We start from the raw sequence: 18956 nt of genomic DNA, 5'->3' as shown, positions 1-18956 counted from the left end.
TAGCATGTATGTATGTGTGTGTCTGTATATATGTATGTGTGTATGTAAGTATGTAGATATGTATGTGTGTCTCTGAATCACGCAATTGAGCTGCCAGATAACACATAATACAAAGCCTGTTACAACTACTAGAGCCGAATCCTTTCGCACAACAGTGTTCTGGGCGGTATCAAATAGAAAGTAGAGATTCTAACTAGATATATACATTTAGGCTTTGTTTCTCACTAAGTGGAACCTTGATTTCTAATACAATTTTATCATACAAAATAACTAAAAGAAAACATCTTCATAAAATGGACAGATGCCTCCAACATCAGACACAATCACTCCATACATATTTATAGGTCCACTAAAAGTTGTTTTTTCACCAACACGTTTGCATAAAAACCTGTACGAATAAATAAGAGAACCAAAGTGACACTCATTTTTAAAGATGCCCCAACCTAGAACTAACAAACTCTTCTTTCAGGGGTTGAGCTCACTAGGCTGATTGTTTTATAATAACCAATATATCACTGCTTGTCTGAATGCCATAAAACTGCCGTAACGACTCTCCCTTAGCATCAGTACCTTTCCGAACATTGAAGTCATCTGGTGATATATCCACTGATCTGTGTGCCCCTTTAAGTATAACGCCCTGGTAGGCTTCAACAAGACGTAAACGGTCGTGTTGGCAATTATATATTCGCGATACACGGGTTTACGTAAGAGCTAATATGAAGCAGAAAATAACACTGCAATAAAAGGCAAATGGATAACAAGAATCTTAACAGCGACCCTTTTACGTCGGCACTGATTCCAAGTCGATAATTACCCCTGGACGAAAGCATCGCCATTCTAGCACACAATCAAGATATTTCTTGAAGATTTAAAAGCGCCATAGCCTGAAGCAACGTTGACATGAACTTTGGCGCTATTGACATTTGGGATAGTATTCAATGCAAGCTGTTAGTAGTCAATGCCTGGCGAAGGAATCAGAACACAAACATATCAATACGCGATGACGGTAAACACATTTCATCTTTCTTTAACGCTCGCAGCAGAAAAAAAATAATAAAGTGTGTTTATAGTATAGCGTCAGGCGCTCGCACACAACTGCGGTTGTTTGCTGGTAGAATTATCTGCATCATTTCGCTCGGGACTCTGCGAGCAATACAAAATGAATCGCCTCATTTTAGCCTACCATAGAACATTTCCGAATTGCAAAGACAGCAAAAGCTAACTCCACACCAATACCCCTACCCAGCAGAACTCTTGGCACTTAGATGATCCTTTCTCTCACGGTGCGGTCTGTAGTAATATTTTGTTTCTACATCAGCGTCGGATCCTCAAACGAAATAAATGGATTCGAGGATGAACAGGACAACGCAGAATCTCTTCTTGACATTGAAAAGGTAACGTGAATTCATTTATTATATTTTGATCAGGTGCTGTATGTATTTGAGTTTATATAAAAAAATGTACCCAGCAAAGCACTAATATCTCTGCGACGTCCCAAAAAGATCCGATCGTCTAAGTCCCAGCAGTATCTCTATTAGACATCCGTATAACGTGCAAAAATTTTATAAAAATTTTCGGATGTTGAGATAACGTTGCTGGTACCTTAATGTCGGATGTACTTTCAACTATGCTAAAAACGTACTCTCCTTGTTTCTGCTGATTCATTTGTGGACGGTAGTTAGACATAGTTTGCTGACGTTGTTCAGATGTTGCTGGTATGTCCGTTTTTTACTTCGTACATGTCTATCGCAGTTACATTGATTTTAGCTATATCTGCTTTACCTTATTTTCACACTATCCGCAGGCGCACTGTTTTGTAGTTACCGAGGGGTTTTATATATGTTTTGTATGGGTTTTGCACTGAGGGGTTTTGTGCAAGTTTTTAAATCCACCAATATAATTCTTTTGCTGGAAATATAAATGCGGAAAACATAATAAATAAATTAGACTCAACATACTCCATAAAAATATTGATGCTCCTAGGCGTTTTTATACAGGGAAACCACCATTTTACTCGGTCGGTCTACTTTAGTAATGAAAATACAAATGCTGACCGTACAAATCCACCCTATTCAGCCACTTATGTTAACAAATTTCCCCAGCTTGTACCGATGGTGGAGGGATGGAGGAACAGTACAGCTGGCAGGCTCTCCCCCGGTCACTTTCCTCATTGTACGGGCATCTTACCCCGCAACAGCGGAAGAGGCGGCAATAGCCCTGTCCCGCATCACCAGGCTGCCACCACACATTATAATCACTTATTCGAAAAGGGCCATTCAAAACTTCACTCCTGGTAGTGTTTCGGCTACAGCACTGAAGATTCTCCTAAATCCCCATACTCAACCACTCGACATCGTCTGGACCCCGACCCCTCTGGGGTGGGAGGCAACGACGCGGCCCACAAAGAAGCACGAGAACTAAACAGCCGTGCTGGGCGCGCTCCTGCTCTCTAACACAGTGCTCGGTCGGCACGCGATCGTCTTCTCTCGTATCAAGAAGCCACAGAGCATTATCGCCTCTCCCGCCGCCGTTTTCCCACTGCCCACACATCCCTCACCAATGTACCAACGCTCAGAAGCGCGTATGGCGACTCTTTCAGGCCACCTCCATTGCCCGTCGATTCCTGCTCCACAAAACCTCCTCCTCTGAGTTGCCTGCGCCCAACTGTCCCCTCTGCGACTCCCTGGACGCACTAAGACACGGCATATGAGCCTGTTCTCTTAGCCCATTCTACTCCATCTCCAGCGTCGAGCAGTGGGAGGACGCGCTCGGCTGCTCGAAACCGGGGGCGCAGCTACTTCTGGTTGACCAAGCCGCCACTGCAGCTGCCAGCCTGCGGCCGGCAGCGAGTGGCCGGCAGGGAATTTCTCGTCCGTTGGCTTAAACAAAATGCGTGGACCCAAGAATTTGGTACCCTAACAGAGGCTGCCAACGAATATTGTCGAGGGATTCGTTTTGGTCGTATTTGAGAAATTTCGGCAGTGATAACGCTTGTTTCTTCCGCACGGATTTTGGAGGCGAGGCCACATATGCTAATACTGCAAGAGATGTAACCAAGGCTCCCTTATTTAGGCCAATAAAAGCTATCGCTCTTCATCGTTCCCCATGCAAGCTACGGTAGCCGCGAATGAAATTGAATGCGACGATATATTTTTGGCGTTGATAAACTTTGTCGTTACGCACCGATCTTGCAGACAAGCCCATCATACGAACACTACAAGCGATGTAGCCAGAGCTCCCGTATTTAACTCAAAAAAAGCTATCCCAAACCCCCGAACTCCCCTATGAAAGCCAACCTAGCCCCGAAGGAATGCGCACTTTCGAACAGAAATAGCTTGTAATTGGCCTCAATGCACTCGATTACCGCAGGTTAAAAAGAAATTGATTGTTTTGTGCGAAAGTAATGACCCAAAACCAGGAGATGGACATGCAATCCGGACGATGTCGCCTGCTTTCGGATGCTTTCTGGCGTTGCTTCGACGCTGATATCTGGCGAGCATAAACATCGGCGTAGCTCTCGCTTCAGCTCACGTCGCCGTGCATTTTGCCGACGCCGTCAACGCGGGGCGACGCCGACGCGCGAAAGCGCGAAAATACGCTGCAAGTGGTTGCGCCTCAGAACAAACCGGAAAATTACGGTGCCCGCAACCCCACGCCAGCTGTATTTCCACTGTTTCCACCGTAGACCTTGAAATTGCCTTAAATGCCGTATATGTTGTCGGTACAATTACTGTTTTCGTAAAAAAACCCACGCTCAAGCTTTTCTTGTATATAATTGGCAACTAATATCTGTATTTACCAATAACTTCGGCATCTATTTCGCAGTGCGTTTTCATCAAGGTGGGTGTCTTTCAGAAACTAGTTTTTCTCTCGGACGAACATAAGACAGGAAAGTCGCTGCGCGGTGAGTCCGACCGTCTAACAGTTGTATTAACTGCACTCCGTATCGATACGCGTGCTACAGGCCGGTGACGGCACGGGTGTGCACGCCTTCAACTTTCGTTATTCCGGTTATTTTACTACCATGGATTTATCTACCGGACGAAGAAATACTGCCAAGTAGTGGAGGTAAGTGAGTACTAGTGAACCTTGTTTTCTTGTCATATGTATTTAACGTAGTAGCGTTGCTCTCGAACTTCTGCCCGCGTAAGCGGTTAGTCCTAACGTTTTGAGTCAGTCGCTTTGTGCGTTGTGCAGATTGGTCGGTAGAACTTTGTGCCTAGCTGCTGCATGTGTAAACAAAATAACTTAACGCGCAATTTCTAGCCCTGTGTTTGGTGAAATGTTTGTGTCCTGTCCTGTTTTGCTAGCCGAATGTTTTGATGTGAAATGAAATAAGGGAAGCTGGAGACTGCGAATATAAGTGCATGTATGCGTTACACGCACATCATGTACTTTTGCGTGATATTATGCACTCTTGGTTTTTGTTTCGTTTCTGCAGATGCCGTTTTTTTCCTCATAATAGTTTTCGGTTAAAAAACGTCCACAATAAAGTGAATGATTGCGGTACGTGTAGCATTAGAATAAGATAATAAATCGAGTGATTTCCGAGCGTACAGCATTAGAATAAAATGACATCTGGATGCTTTTTTCACGTTTCGGTTGAGTGTTCAATATTTTCGAACGCTCAGTTTGGTCTTGAAATGTTGGAATGAACAACGTGTATGCAACCCGTTTTATTTGTAACGTCAGAACTACACGCATGTCACAACTGGTACAGTAGTATGAGCAGTGCTGGTTGCGCTGCGTACTCTTACTTCAGCATCGAAAACGTAAATTAACCATTCAGAACCTATCAAAAATATTCAAAAATGTCTGTTAAATTTCTGTCACTTATGGAACTTCAAGCCTAATGAATTGAGTGTGTAACACAACTTGGTGATCCGAGTAACACAGCATTTGGGATTTCGCAGGTTTAAGGCAAAGTATGATTCTGGTGTCTGGCCTGTCGTTTTTTTATAACTTACAAGTTGCAGGCTGCTGACTGGTGCAACTTGGACTATGTTTGAATGTTATTGTGCAACAAAAATTCCTTGCGCTACTTTGATGCTTCCTGCTGTACAACGTATACGTCAACTGAAAATGTAGGAATAGCAGGACAAGCGAACAGAACAACAGAACGAGTTTTTCAGTGATGTGCTTTTTGAAAGTTTAGTTGTGCATATATACCAGCTAGCCCACCTCGCCATTCTGTTGCAGGAAGTATACGTCACTGGCACTGACGCTGTTCGGGTTTGTGCATGTTGCCTTTTGCCACATTTTGTGGACATGGCTTCATCCGTGTATACATTATCACTTAAATCAACCAAGCCGTTAAAATAGACATAGAAAAATATTTTGCAAGTTCAGATGGGACCTGCAGCTGGTCTAAAATGTCCTCAGAGTCCCCATTCCCGAAATATAGTTCTTACAAATAGTCGTACCTCACATTAGCAGTCATAGTTAGTTTTAAGGTTGCCTTAGTAGTGCCAATGCTGACATTAAGTTATATCCACTCCACTTTCTTCCTGTCCCTAATTTTTACACCCATCTTCTAGCATTCTATCGCCTGATAATTCTTCCTTAATTTAAGTTAGGCCCTTTTAGTTGGCCTGAAAGTTTCTGCCCCGTAGGCGAGTACCGGTAAGATGCAGCTGTCACAACCTGTCTTTTTCAGCGACAATGGTAAGCGGCCATTCTGTATTATACCAGTCTTAAAAAAGCTGTATTAACAACACAGATTTTCCGGTACCCATGTCTATATTGAAGAACTGGCTTGCAAGGGAGGTGCAACTGCAACAGACTGCACAAGGCACCTGCTCAAGCTACTGTTGACGGTCAAATTGGCGCAGGACTTCTCCTGCTTTGGGAAACAGGAAACACGCTTTTTTCCACCTGCGAGTGGCATCCTGCATTGTGTGGACCTAGCTATCTTCGTGTTGTTACAGACATCAAATTCTTTCACCAGACAATGTATAGTGCCCACATTTTTATTGTCAGTCACATCCTGTGCAAATATCAACTTTGTCGACAACCTGCGGCTTCTTAGTTTTTATTGCTAGAAGAGGTATTAAATTTCTTTGAACCCTTGGACCATGAAATTGTTACTCACTTTCCCACCAGTCTGGTATGCAACTATTTTGGCAGTTTCTGGCACCATAACGAAGAACGGAAACTGTTCAAGAATCCCTGCCATAACTGATGATGAAGGCATGCACCATTGAACCACCATTAAATGATTTCCGTGCTTCCGTGCGTTTTTATTTTGAGGTAATATTCTTTGAGCGTATCACTTGGTGTGAATCACGTAGTCGTGTAAACCTGTCTCGTTGTAACTAATATTCAATCATATCCGTGTTCCCCATTTTTTTGTTCACTCCCAAATCATATCACTTTGTGTGAAATATTGAAATTGCGTAACTTTGTATTGTTTTCCTAACCAGAATTGAATAAGTTTTTAAAGTTTTTTGTTGTTTTATTGTTGTCCTGCCATTTCACTAAGTGTGAATCATTTCATGACTTAAATTTCTTCTGCTCTTGTAACCGCCGTACAGTCATTTCTTTATACACACCTTTTCTATAGTTCATAACCATTTCCCTAGATGTTGGTTTGTTTGAAGTAGCTTAAATTTGTATGGCACTCACAACCACCACTCAACTCCTCTTCTGTGTCTCCAAGGTGCTTTTGTTTTAATGTTCCCCAAATTTTTAACTAGATGTAAACAATTTAGTTTCGTAAATCTGCTTTGTTTTTGTAACCACCATTCAATCATTTCTTTGTTTTCACACTTTTCTTTCGTTGTTTTTCACCCATTTCACTTAATGTGAAATATTTCAAGTCACAACTATCTTGTGCTTGTACCCAGGGTTTACATTTGTGCTTTTTTTCTATTTTTGTCAACATCTCTTCTGTGTGGGACTTAATTATAGTCATAAATAGTTGTACTATTCTTGTAATTATGCAATGTGTACCCTGTGGGCCAGGGCAGATAGGAATCAAAATTGAAGTGGTTGTGCTGCGAATGCATATTACATAATGCGGAAGCCAATATAAACTGTTTTACCTGAACTCTTTTGGATTTTATGTATACTTTGAAAGCTTTCTTACTACCCAGCTGCACTTACAGACAGGTTGAGGAGACTCATTTTAAATAGTTCAATTTTTTATTGTTTCTCTGATAGTTTCTTTGCAGAAGGCCTGTACAGCCGTGCTGCGTGGAACAATTCGATGATGCTACTATGGTTGCCTTAGTGTCAAGGATGCTTTTGCTGATCAGGACTGGTTTGCTGTTACTTACTGCCTCTTGTTTTCGATGCGATATTTCTTGTTTAGAGCTGTGCCTCGTGTGCTTCTGCAAGAGTGTGTGGCCAGCTTGGCACTTCACATATGAGACTTCATGCAGTATGCAGCGCTTCAAAAATGAAAATACATTAATCTAGAAACCGGGCGCCAAGTAACAGCAAACAGGGCTGAATATATATATAGCTAGCAAGACATGTATTTGAAGTATAAATGCCCACAACACGAAGGAAACCTTGGAATTGGGGCTGGCCAAACTCCAAAATGTATAATGTAAATTTCCAGCATACAGGTTCATCTCAACAATATCATACTAACGTATAGTCATGAATATAACTAACTTGCTTGTCCCAAAGACAGAAAAACAATGTAGAACAGACATCCATATACGTCTTGCATGCGTACCACTCAATATCCATAAGATGTACCACTAAGGTAACGTCCCGTAAATAGCATATAATAGTACCATGAGAGGTCTATTCTGTGTTATCTTTTGTGTGATTTGTATGGGTTTTTTGCAATTGTAGCAACGTTGAATATATGTAATTTCGCCCCAACGGTACATCTCCTGGACATCTGCAATGTCGATTGCTGACATCTCCAGGATATCTGCACGACGTAACTTGGTCTGCTGCGTACGCTATCAACCTGCGATGTTTGTTACATGATTTCCGTCGTACAAAGCTAATAGTCAGTAATACCATTCGCTCCTTATATTCGAAGGAAGCCACATGTCAGTGTCGGACGGTGTGGCGCTAAGAGTGATTAAAAAGTAAGCGATGTTTCTCTTCAAACACACTGGAAATATTGTAAAAGCTATGCGCAACATGTAAATGATTTTGTGCCAGAATGGCTAATTTGTTAAACTTGCTCTCCATATTGACAGCCCGAGAGTGCTGAACGGTGAAGTAATGCTGGCGTGTTCATTTTTGCTCCACTTTTGTAGAGTGATCTTTGGAAAACTCGCTGATTCAAAAAGCGTCATGCGTCGCTTGCAGACGGTGAAAAAAATAGCTTTACGAACAGAAAATCGAAGTGTAAGCTAAAAAAATTAAGGTAACTTTTTGTTTTGGGTGGGTGTTGAAAGCGTTCCGCTTACCATAGTAGACAACTACACATTTGCAACATCGCTGCACAGGAATATGGGTAGTCCGAAATTGGTAATATAACTTAAGGGCCAACGACACCCATGGCAGCAGAACCGGGTACCGGTCAAGCTTGAAATCTTCTCGGTACTAGTAATCTTCTAGAAAAATTGATTTCACAAAAGAGCGATTTTGAGAACACCATTGTTTTAATGGGTTGGTCAAACTCACGCGTTTTTTGTCGAATATGCGGTGCAACAGAAAAAATGGCCACGTATCTTTTTTTGCAAGAGCTGGCCTTACGGCATAACAGTTATATATACAACATCACATTTGTTTCACGCAGAAACGTCGGCAGAGACTTTTATTGAGGGCCCCATATCCACCGCTGTAGCTCAGGGGGTCTCACCGGATGGAGCCCTGTGCCCCGGAGGTGTTGGAGGCAATGGGTTTGAAGGGCAGGGCAGGTCCATAGAAGGTGGCTCGTGTCGGCTTCGGACGCAGGGACCGTAAATAATAAACAGGTGTCCGCAAACGGTGCGTGATAGCGGGAAGGCCAAGCGTGGGTCACTGATGGGGATAAGGCCACCCCAACTCGAAGCCTCCGCAGGAGGACCTCCTCCAAGCGAGCGAGCCAACTGGGGAGGTCGGTTCCACACGATGGAAGTAAAGCACTGCTGGCGCAGCGGAGGTTCTCCTTTTCCACCAGTAGTTCTCTTTGGGTGGACACCAGAAGAAGTCGTAGCGGCCGTGGAAGGCCCATACGGCGACAGGCGCGATCCGCCGCTGTGTGGGCAGGAAGCATGCCCCGGCGAACCCACAAAACACGCACAGGGTATGGGTATGTGTCCAGGATCGCGTGCATACGAATGTCATCTATAGGCTATTGTCTTCTGCTGCAAAATTTGACTGCCACCTGCTCGTGGTACCCCCTGCCAGCTGGCTGGGCAAAGGCGGTTTCGGCTGCCTAGCTTTGGTCGGTTACTAAGGGCAGCGGTAGGTGAGAGCCAGGTGTCACCCAGGGATGCAAAACGCCAAAAGATTGGCTGCGACTCCCTGGAACTGCATGGGCCAGTTCCTGTCCCAGAGCCGATGCTAGACGCGGAGGCAGGCCCGGACAGCCTGCGTGGCTACTGAGGTTGGCTCTGGGAACTTGGCAAAAAGCGGTGATAAAGTTCCTCTAATAAACGTAATGCCGCAGTCACCCCACGCGGGCATGCCTGCTCGCTGCCGACACGAAGGTTCCTGGACTAACAGGATTCAGGGCCTTCAATGGGTGCTTATGGTGGCCACTTTCTCTGGCCTTCAGTAGCGACCAGTCTAGTAGGCGCGCACTTGCTAGGACCGAGAAAAGAGGGGATTAATCCGCTCCTTGGGAATATTCTCGTTCATAGTATTGGAAGTAGGGCGGTTCCTTTCCTGATGACTGCTGCCCGATGTGATCTGCCTGATGACTACTGCCTGTATAGGGAGTGGGTGGCTCGCTGGTGGGTTTGCAGTTGGCACCAAGAGAACATTAGACGTCCGGCGAAACCTGGGTTACCTCGAGTAAAGTCTCGAAGGCATTTCCTTTGGAGATAAGGGATTCAGGTGCGACTCTGGGACCCCTGAGCAGTGCGATCTGGGCCCCCTTGCCTGAAGCCAAATTAGACAGTCTTATTCGCAGTCTAATCTTAATGGCAGTCGTATTCGGGGTCTTATGTTCCCTGGGCTATAAGACGCTTTCTGGAAACTTATAAGACAGGGAATAAGACTGCAAATAGGAACGCAATAAGACTGTGAATAAGCCTGCTACGAGCAGTCTTATTCACAATCTTATGCTGACGTGGTCGGTCATTTCATCATAAAGATCGACCTCATTACCGCGAAAAACGAGTGCAGTAGCCGTACAAGTGGCGAACGATACCGAGCGGCGGCCGTTCGACCGTCTGCATGGAACAAATAAATGCCTGTTCCGTGGAGATCAACGCCGTTGGAAACTCCGTCGGGAGAGAGGGCGGAAAGGGACAGCAAACACCTGTGCCGAAAGCCACGAGGCCTACCTACTTTGATGTGGCAGCGATGGCTGCAGCCAACCACCGTTTTCAAATTTTGCTGTGCGCTATGGGCGTGTGCTTGTTTTTCCCGGGTAGCGCGGCTTTTTTTCTCCCTCAGGTCAAGCAAAGATGGGCAGGAAAGATAGTCTGCGGCCCGATATTAATCCCGAGCAGACATCGGGCGGCCAAGCGCGCGGTGTGATTGTGTGATCGTCTGCTATGCCAGCCGTCACCGCAGCAGCTACGAAAAGGCGGCACGGAAAGGACGGAACAAATGTATTATTTTATAAAATCATGCCCATTAACCCAGGAACAACAAATAGGCATTCACAAAGGAACTACAATGTGACAACAAAATTACACACAACAGCAAAACGCTAGCAGCCTGTAGTACCTCTGCCGTCAGCGTCAAATAAAATCGCGTTTTCAATGAGAAGCTGCGCAGACTTCGCTGACTTCGCGTCTTTCCATCCTTCTCTTCGAAAGTGGCGGTTACGTAGCTTCATTCTTTGGGTTTTTACTTTGATTGTGCATTCTGCTTGAGAAAATGGGATCCGGAGGTGACACGTAAAAGCAGTATGCATAATACCAACATTCGGCTATATTCTACAACGCGATTGTTTACAGCTGCAGCCCTCGCTTACGTGCTGCCGGCTAGGCAGCAGGTTGTTGCGATCGCGTCGCCGTTCCGGGCGGCGTGAGCCGCTGGAGTGCTCGTTGCATCCGAGTATACGACGATGAAACCGAAGCCAATTCGCAACTTTAATTTACGGTGAGATGAAACGCACGACTCGTGTTGCGACAACGTGAGGCAACGTCGCTGCTTTTTGCGTCAGCCCAGTAGGTTTCTCAGGCTCACGCTTCGAGCAGACGATCTTTGTTTTACGCGGCCGGGTGACCGAGGGCCGGCCACGTGAGTGGGCGTAACAAGGATGGCGGATCATTGTAACGTATCTGTCACAAGGACCAAATACGGCGTCTGATGGTCACAATTTCTTAAATTTATCTAATCATGGTTCAAAATAAACGCTTGCCCAACGCCGGCGACGGAAACAAGCAGTTTTGCGGCGTATTCCCCGCATTTCTCAAGGGTCCTCTCTCGTGCTCATCTAGGTACCCGCTGTCCCTATAGTCTTCAATAAGACCGCTCTTGAGACTGGCCCGAGTGCTTTCGAGCAAGTGCGCTTCTCCGAATCTTATTTGCGGTCTCATTGAAGTCCGTAAATAAGACTAGACTGTGAATAAGACTGCCAATAAGAACGTGTGTTCATGCAAGCGGGCCCAGAACTGCCTGCAAGAAAAAACGAATGCTTTAAACGAAAACAGACAAAGCAGCCATTCTACAATAAGATGGTACGTACTTGTAGAAAGCTAAAAAATTCAAAGCAGAGTGGTTCTGCCCGCATTTTTCATTCTTCCTGGCTGTGCTCTGGATGAAGTGAACAGCAGTTTGTTCAAAGCAATTCAAATTTCCCTCTTTCCCAGTGCTTTTGTCGCTCCTCCTAAGACAGCTCGTATGCTGTTCTTTCTTTTGTTTCTTGTTCTGTCTACAACAGCATGAGCGGGAGCTCTCTTCATTTAGTGCTTGCTTTCATCTAGCATGTGCTGAAACATTGCAGCGTCATTTTGAAAGCCTCGTTGTTTTGTTCCAGAGCCCTGATTTCCCCCAATACTGTAAAAACCAATACAACGGGTTTTCCTAACGAAATGGACATTGAGATGGCCGGGTAATTACATCTATTTACCTTAAATATACTTGCAGTTTTCTTTGCCATAAATTATTGGCACATTTATGACAAGTTGCAGCAGTTCCAGAAGTTTCAAATGGTTCTGCGTATAGAAACCTCTTGTTGTAGTATACTCTTAAATCTTGCCAGAAGGCTCAGCCGAGGGACAAGCGGGTATTTTTCGAAGTCTCTGTTCTGGTGCGTAACGCCGCAAGACTCCAGCGTCTATGTAGCCTGACCACGGTCGAGAAAAGACTGCAAGCCGGGCCCTTTAAGTGTCCTACACTTCTGAAATAGGGGAAACAAAATTTAGCACAAGACAACACGAATGTTCCAAGCCAAACCCCACTGAGCAACGATTGCCCAATAAAACGCCACGTCCTGGTGGTAAGTTAAAAAGAAGAGACAACCCTGCGCAAGGCAACACGAATGCTTTAAAGAAAACCAGACAGACCAGCAAGAAAACATGCTAGAGCAAGAACACGTGCTGGGGACAAAACGAATGATGGAGAAACAGCTCTGTGCAAGACAAGAATGCTCTAAATAACGTTACGGCCGCAAACATAACAATGGTGTTGACACAAACAGCATTGCCACATCATGAATGCTTGGAGTAAACCTTGACCGAGCACCTATACTCTAACAAGATTTGGAGCCTTCTGGTAAGTTAAAAAAAACAATGAACAGACAACTCTGCTGCAGACAAGACGAATGCTGGAAACAAAACCGGACAGACCAGCAATTCCTCTTGAGCAGGAAGCAACGTTCTGCGGACAGAAAAAACTGGGTGAACCAATAACATTGCACAAAACATAAATACTTTAAATGAAACTAATGTACCAAACATAACACTGAGATTGCCACAAAGAAAACAAACAATGAAATAACACAAACGACGTTTGCCCCGCCTTGATTTTTAGCTAGATCCTGAGCCAGGGCCTCCATGACTGCCACCCCTAATGGCTCTCTCCTGTTACACGTGCGCACTGGCTGAAGACGTCTTTCATCGCCACAGCGAACTGCATCGACCGAGCTTGTGTCGCAGTGATTCCTGAGCGGCTACAAATGTTGTGAAGCGCACAGGCGGCCCGAACAATCCTATTGACATTATCTATGACACGAGGGCGTCTTTAGCCGTTCAAAGCCACTCTCGAGAACGCGCCCAGCGCTTGACAGTTATAATCGAATGTCTGTGAAGGAGACCCATGAGTACCAGGGCGCGGAAATGGTTTTATTAAGGATGCCTGAAACGGGAACACTTCATCTCCGACGAGAAGCGGACAAGCATTCACACATTCCACAACCTTCGCCACTATTGAAAACAACTGTCTAGCCAAGTTACCTGGCAACTTCGACCTGCGTAAGACGTTAGAATCATCGTTCTTCCCGCGTGAGCCTTCATTTGTTCACAAGAGCTTGCAGTTGTTGTCAGAAACCATCAACAGCATGACGATGTACCAGTCGTTGTAGTTGTAGCCAGACGTATTAACTTTGGGGGGACACACTTCCAAGTGTCAACCGTCAAGGCGTCAACTCCCTGATGAAAACCCAATACGGCCTCAAACTGGCACAGGTGGTCGGCCATTTCGCATGTTCAAGGAAACCTGATGTACAGATGCTTGTGGGGCTGCACTACCACCCGACAGAACTCCCAAAATACAAGGTTTACCGATGGCCGGCTAACCCCAAACGAATGGGCTACAGTTCTTTCCTTTCATAAGCTGGCGAGACGGTACAAGCGAATTGCCACACTCTTGTTTCGATACATGTTGGTGTCTTGTCGCCTCATGCACTCGCATGCGTTCACATGGCAACATCGAGCGGCTCACATGGACGTTTTATTTGAAGGCAAATGCCCGGAGATTTGGAAGTGTGGTATCATACCAGGAACTGCTTGCTGGTGCGACCACACATGCCGCTCACGGAGCAAAGTCGCATGATAGGCCTCATGCGCAGTTTGCGCCTGTTGGCCGTCTGCGGAGCCCTTTAACTAGTTCGTCAATCTCGGCCTATAAATGCAGCTGTTGCATCTGTAGCTGGGAGATAGGCGAAGTCGGAAGGATCGCTGAATACCTATGTGCTAAGAGCCATCTTTCGCGCATGGCACGAATTCGAGCTGACGTATCCTAAAACAGTACACACTAGGTACAGAAAACAAGACGCACTGAACACTTCAGTAGAAGCAAGACAGTACCCGGCTGCAAAAGCCTTCCAAAAGTTAGCCATCTTTTGCTTATGTGACTCAAGGTATGTGACGCGACATAACCGCCCCCCACACACACACTACTCGCAGCAAACAAAGAACTCTGAACACATCACGACAGGTAACAAAGCACCACGTAGCAGAGGCATTCCAACGTTTAGAGCCACCATCCTCAATGTGGCGCAGTCACGAGGGCGTCATTTATAACGCACACACGCACACACACACAAACGCACACACGCACACACACGCACACACGCAGGCACGCACCCACGCTCTCGAGAGCATGGGTGCGTGCGGATCCGTATCGCTTTTCAATCCGTATCTCCCTATCAAAAGAGATACGGATCCGTATCTCTTTTGATAGGGAGACCGTTTCGAACTAAAGACAACGGCCTAGAATAATTTTCTAGGCCGTCGAATTCCATCCATAACACTGTAGATTCTACAGTGTTATGGATGGAATTCGACGGTTCGATAAACACTCGCGCCCAAAGATAAATACCCGTGGAGCAGACGCGGCGGCATTCGAATCGCCGACACTCACCTACAAACGTCACCTTGTTGACTGCTGCTTCGCCGCCTTTGTATTTTTTTAATTTTTAGAGGAGAACAATTTCGCTCAAATAAACTTATTTGTTCTTCAAGACAACTGTGTCATCTTTTGCTTCGTGACAATATTGCGGACTCAAGTTCTGCCTCGCTCAGAGTTCTCTACTCCAAGACCCCGAGAAGTGACATTTGAAGATGTTCGATGAACTTGCGCTTTAGAAATGAATTGCAATTTTAAGGCTGCCTGAAATCCTGAGTAAAGTATGGGCATTCACCGAAGTCAGCGATAATAAAAAAAGTTCCCCGGTGCCTTCAAGACAGAGTAATGCGTTTCACTCTTGGGGTGCGTTTGGCGTGTTGCGGTGTGAAACGCGTCATCCAGCAGGCTGGCTTATCCCACAGCTTCCTCGGAATCAGGGTTCTGCCGGACTGGTGCGTACAAGCTCTACTGGTGCGTACAAGCTCTACTCTGCGGAATATTCCAAAAGTTATATGTCCCCCGTTTCTGGTTTTCCTAAATTGCAAAGCAGCACACTGAACCTCGAAGCGGCCGATTTTTGGCCAATTCCTAAAGTGTGTACGCGCCACGAAAACAAAACGATCACAACTTTTCCTTTCCTCAAAATGCATCATTCAGTTTTAGTCGTATCAATCTTTCAGTTCAGGGTCTTTCTTTCCTGGAAATACGTTATCATTTTACAGTCCAATCGAAGAAAAATCAGTAAATTATACCTGCCAGACCCCCGTGCGAGTACCCGCCAAAAACATTAAAGTAATCGTCATCATATTCTTCATCGTCAATATCTCCTGCAACGTGCGGGGTTGGTGCAGTTGGTACAACACTAGACTCGTATGCCGCTCGCTCGCCCGCTGGCGGCGAGCGAGCGGAACGGGTTTCAGAGGCTGCTGTCGAGGGGGCTGGTGAAGCCATGACGGGCACGCGTGGGAAGTTGGAGCGACAACTTCAGCAGATCATCAGAAGGTCTACCTAGGCTTTCGTTTTGTGCTCTTAAAAACTCTCACAACACACCCGGTGATTTTTAAGAGAATTCCGTGTACGAGACAGAAAAATTGAAACCTTACCCTTTCCATTCAAGGCAAAGTTAAGAATTTCGCCCTAATATAAAGGAAGGTTGTAATTGCCGCTTCACGCGTATTTAAGCATGTGTAGTTAGATGACGCGGACTTAGCCTCTCAGCAACTTGTCCACCTAATCGTCCCCTCTATGGCCTCATACAAACAGACAGTCACCACATATAACTTAGTCTTGTTGACTAAAAAACTCTAAGAAAGAGACGGGACACCTCGCTTGGCACAATCCAATGAACTCTACGAAAAATACTGTCCTCGGATATAGCATGCAGGACTCCTTGCTTCCAAAGATGAAAAAAAACGTTCGCCCGCTCAAGGTTCTTTTGGAAGCAGTGGATAGCTTCTTCAGGCATTTCGTCGTGGCAGCTTGGTGAACTGGTCGCCACAGCTTTCTTAGGAGTTCGCGATTGTTCTACTTCTGTATCTGTTAAGGTTTTAAAGTTAAGCTTTTAGCCTTTCACTTCTGAAGTTACCCGATGAAAACGCACTGGAGGAAAGCCAACTTTCTCTGACAATATTGTGAGCGCGAAGCTCCGAAGCGTAGAAAATCATTTATTTCACTGCTCCATTATCCCCATCACCAAACACATCGAGGAACGCTTCTTCTACAAGACTGATCATCATCATCGTTGGTTGCTGGTCCGGTGTTCCGAGACGACTTAGTCGTAAAATAAACGCCTTACCTCACGGAGTAACCAAGGCCCTTACAAGTGGTGGAGGTTGCGCTCGATCCCGTCCTCAACGCCTTCCAAGCAGACCCCTGGAGCTCCGTTCAGGTAGGCGATTGCCTGTAGCAGCGATGGAGCGTGAGGCCGGAAGCAGTCCCGCTGGCACCTCCCCTGCTGCGCCTCTGGCATTTGCTATAACCAGCTGCCAGCGCGATCCTCGTCATTTCGCCGGGCTCTACCATGAAGACGTTGAAGACTGGCTGGATCAGTTTACTCGAGTCAGTGCATTTAACCGTTGGGATGACGTGGCAAAGCTACGGAACGTTGGCTTTTCCTTGTACAAGGTGGCACAAACATGGTTTCTTAACACCAACCACCGGCTCGCCGACTGGGCCACCTTTTGTCAGGAGCTGCGCCAGATATTCGGTAGGCCTACCGCTCGGTCAGACATGGCGAAAAGGAAGCTGGCCAGTCGCCTTCAAGGCCCTGAGGAGACGTATGCGCCTTACATAGAGGACGTTCTCGCTCTATGTCGCCGTGTGGATGCAAGCATGCCGGAGGCCGACAAGGTTCGCCATGTCCTGAAGGGCATAGCACCTTTTGCCTTCAACACCCATGTAATTCAAAATCCTTCGACCATCAGCGATATCCGGGCAACCTGTCAGCGCATGGACGAACTGCAGGCCGTCCGTCTGCAACCAAATGGTCTTGCTATGCAACCACAGGTGGACGCGGACCTACGCGCCCTCATACGTCAAATCATCCGCGAAGAGTTCCAGTTCAATGACCCGCCGTCTCCTCCACGCAATTTCTTTCGCTCGGAAGCGCTCCAGTTGAGCGACCTCGTGAAGGAGGAGCTGGCATCCATGACGGGTGTGATGCCGAAGCCACCCCCCATTACTACAACTCCCACCCCGTCCTACTCGGCGATGGTATTGCGACCGCCCCTGCCTCAAGATGCCCCGTTCGCACCCGCACATGTAACAGCGATCTCCGCAGCGACCGTTCCACGGGGGTACTACACCAACGTGCGAACCCCTCGCTAGGCTTACGCGAGCGACCGACCCGTCTGCTATAACTGCGGGATCCGGGGCCACATATCCCGCTTCTGCCGACGCCGTATGCAAGATGAACGAATAGGGTACGCACCGTTTGAACGAGATTTCGGTTATCCTTACGGTTCAAAACGTCGTGTCTATGATTCAACCCCGCGACGCTCATCGCCACCGTCTCCCTCATTTGAACCGCCTCAGACCAATCGTCTGAGCTTAAAAAGCTCCAACAAGAAGACCACTATTGTCAAAGCATAGTCGACAGACTGAGTGGTAGAACACAGTCTCCAAACAGTCGCTTGTGCCGCCAGCAAACAACATTTCGGGTTGTTGATGGTGTGTTTCATCCTCAAAATTACAATCCTACTGGAGAAAAGTGGGTTCCCGTTGTACCCCGTGCACTGCAGCAGAAACTTTTGGAGGCCTTTCAAGACGATGCGACCTCTGGCCACCTCGGATATCGGAAAACGTATGACCGCATCTGAGACCGTTTTTTTTTTGGCCTGGCATGTCCACAAGCGTATCCAAGTACGTCGCGTCCTGTACCTCCTGCCAGCGTTGCAAGCGCCCCACATCCCCTCCGGCTGGACAGCTATAACCTATTTCGTGCCCCGCTGAGCCTTTTGAGGTTGTTGGGATTGATTTCTACGGGCCGCTACATAAAACTCCTACCGGTTACCGCTGGATCGTCACAGCTGTGTACCATGTGACACGCTATTCTGAAACGGCTCCCTTGCGTACTGGATGCGCCGAAGAGGTCGCTAGCTTCTTTTTGCACTCCATCGACTTGCGGCATGCTAAGTGACCGGGGGAGAACGTTTCTCTCCAACATCGTTGCAGAAGTCCTGCATGCCTCACGAACTGTTCACAAATTGACCACCGGATATCATTCTCAAACTAATGAACTTACTGAAAGATTTCATCGCACGCTTTCTGACATGCTTTCAATGTACATTGCACCTGATCACAGCAATTGGGACCACACCCTCCCTTTCGTAACATTCGCTTACAATACGGCTACCCAACGCACCACCGGTTATTCCCCATTCTTCCTCGTGTACGGCCGCCAACCGTCCTCGCCACTAGACACCTGTTTCTTTACCGCCCCTGTATCACGTTCTGCTCCAAGCACTGAACAGTTCATCTCTCGCGTGAAGCATTGCCGCCAGCTTGCCCGTGACCGCACTACTGAGTGTCAGCAGGACAGAACAGAGCGCTACAACGCATCTCACTGGACTGTTGATTTCCGACCTGGCGATGAA

General features: G+C 46.5%; 1 long non-coding RNA gene across 1 annotated transcript in view; it reads left to right on the top strand.

Moving 5' to 3' along the window:
• The first annotated feature begins 1122 nt into the window (after nucleotides 1–1122).
• The window catches only part of LOC144141750 (uncharacterized), a 57662-nt gene continuing 39828 nt past the window's right edge, over nucleotides 1123–18956 (top strand). The window contains exon 1 of the long non-coding RNA XR_013316689.1: nucleotides 1123–1394. This is a non-coding gene — a long non-coding RNA (uncharacterized LOC144141750). The remainder of the gene's footprint in view (nucleotides 1395–18956) is intronic.

Source organism: Haemaphysalis longicornis, unplaced genomic scaffold (genome assembly GCF_048455015.1).
Source record: "Haemaphysalis longicornis isolate Haplotype H1 unplaced genomic scaffold, Haemaphysalis longicornis Haplotype H1 scaffold_6, whole genome shotgun sequence".
Lineage (NCBI taxonomy): Eukaryota > Metazoa > Arthropoda > Arachnida > Ixodida > Ixodidae > Haemaphysalis > Haemaphysalis longicornis.
Note: the sequence above shows the minus strand (reverse complement) of the source record. Positions and strands in the feature narration are given on the sequence as shown.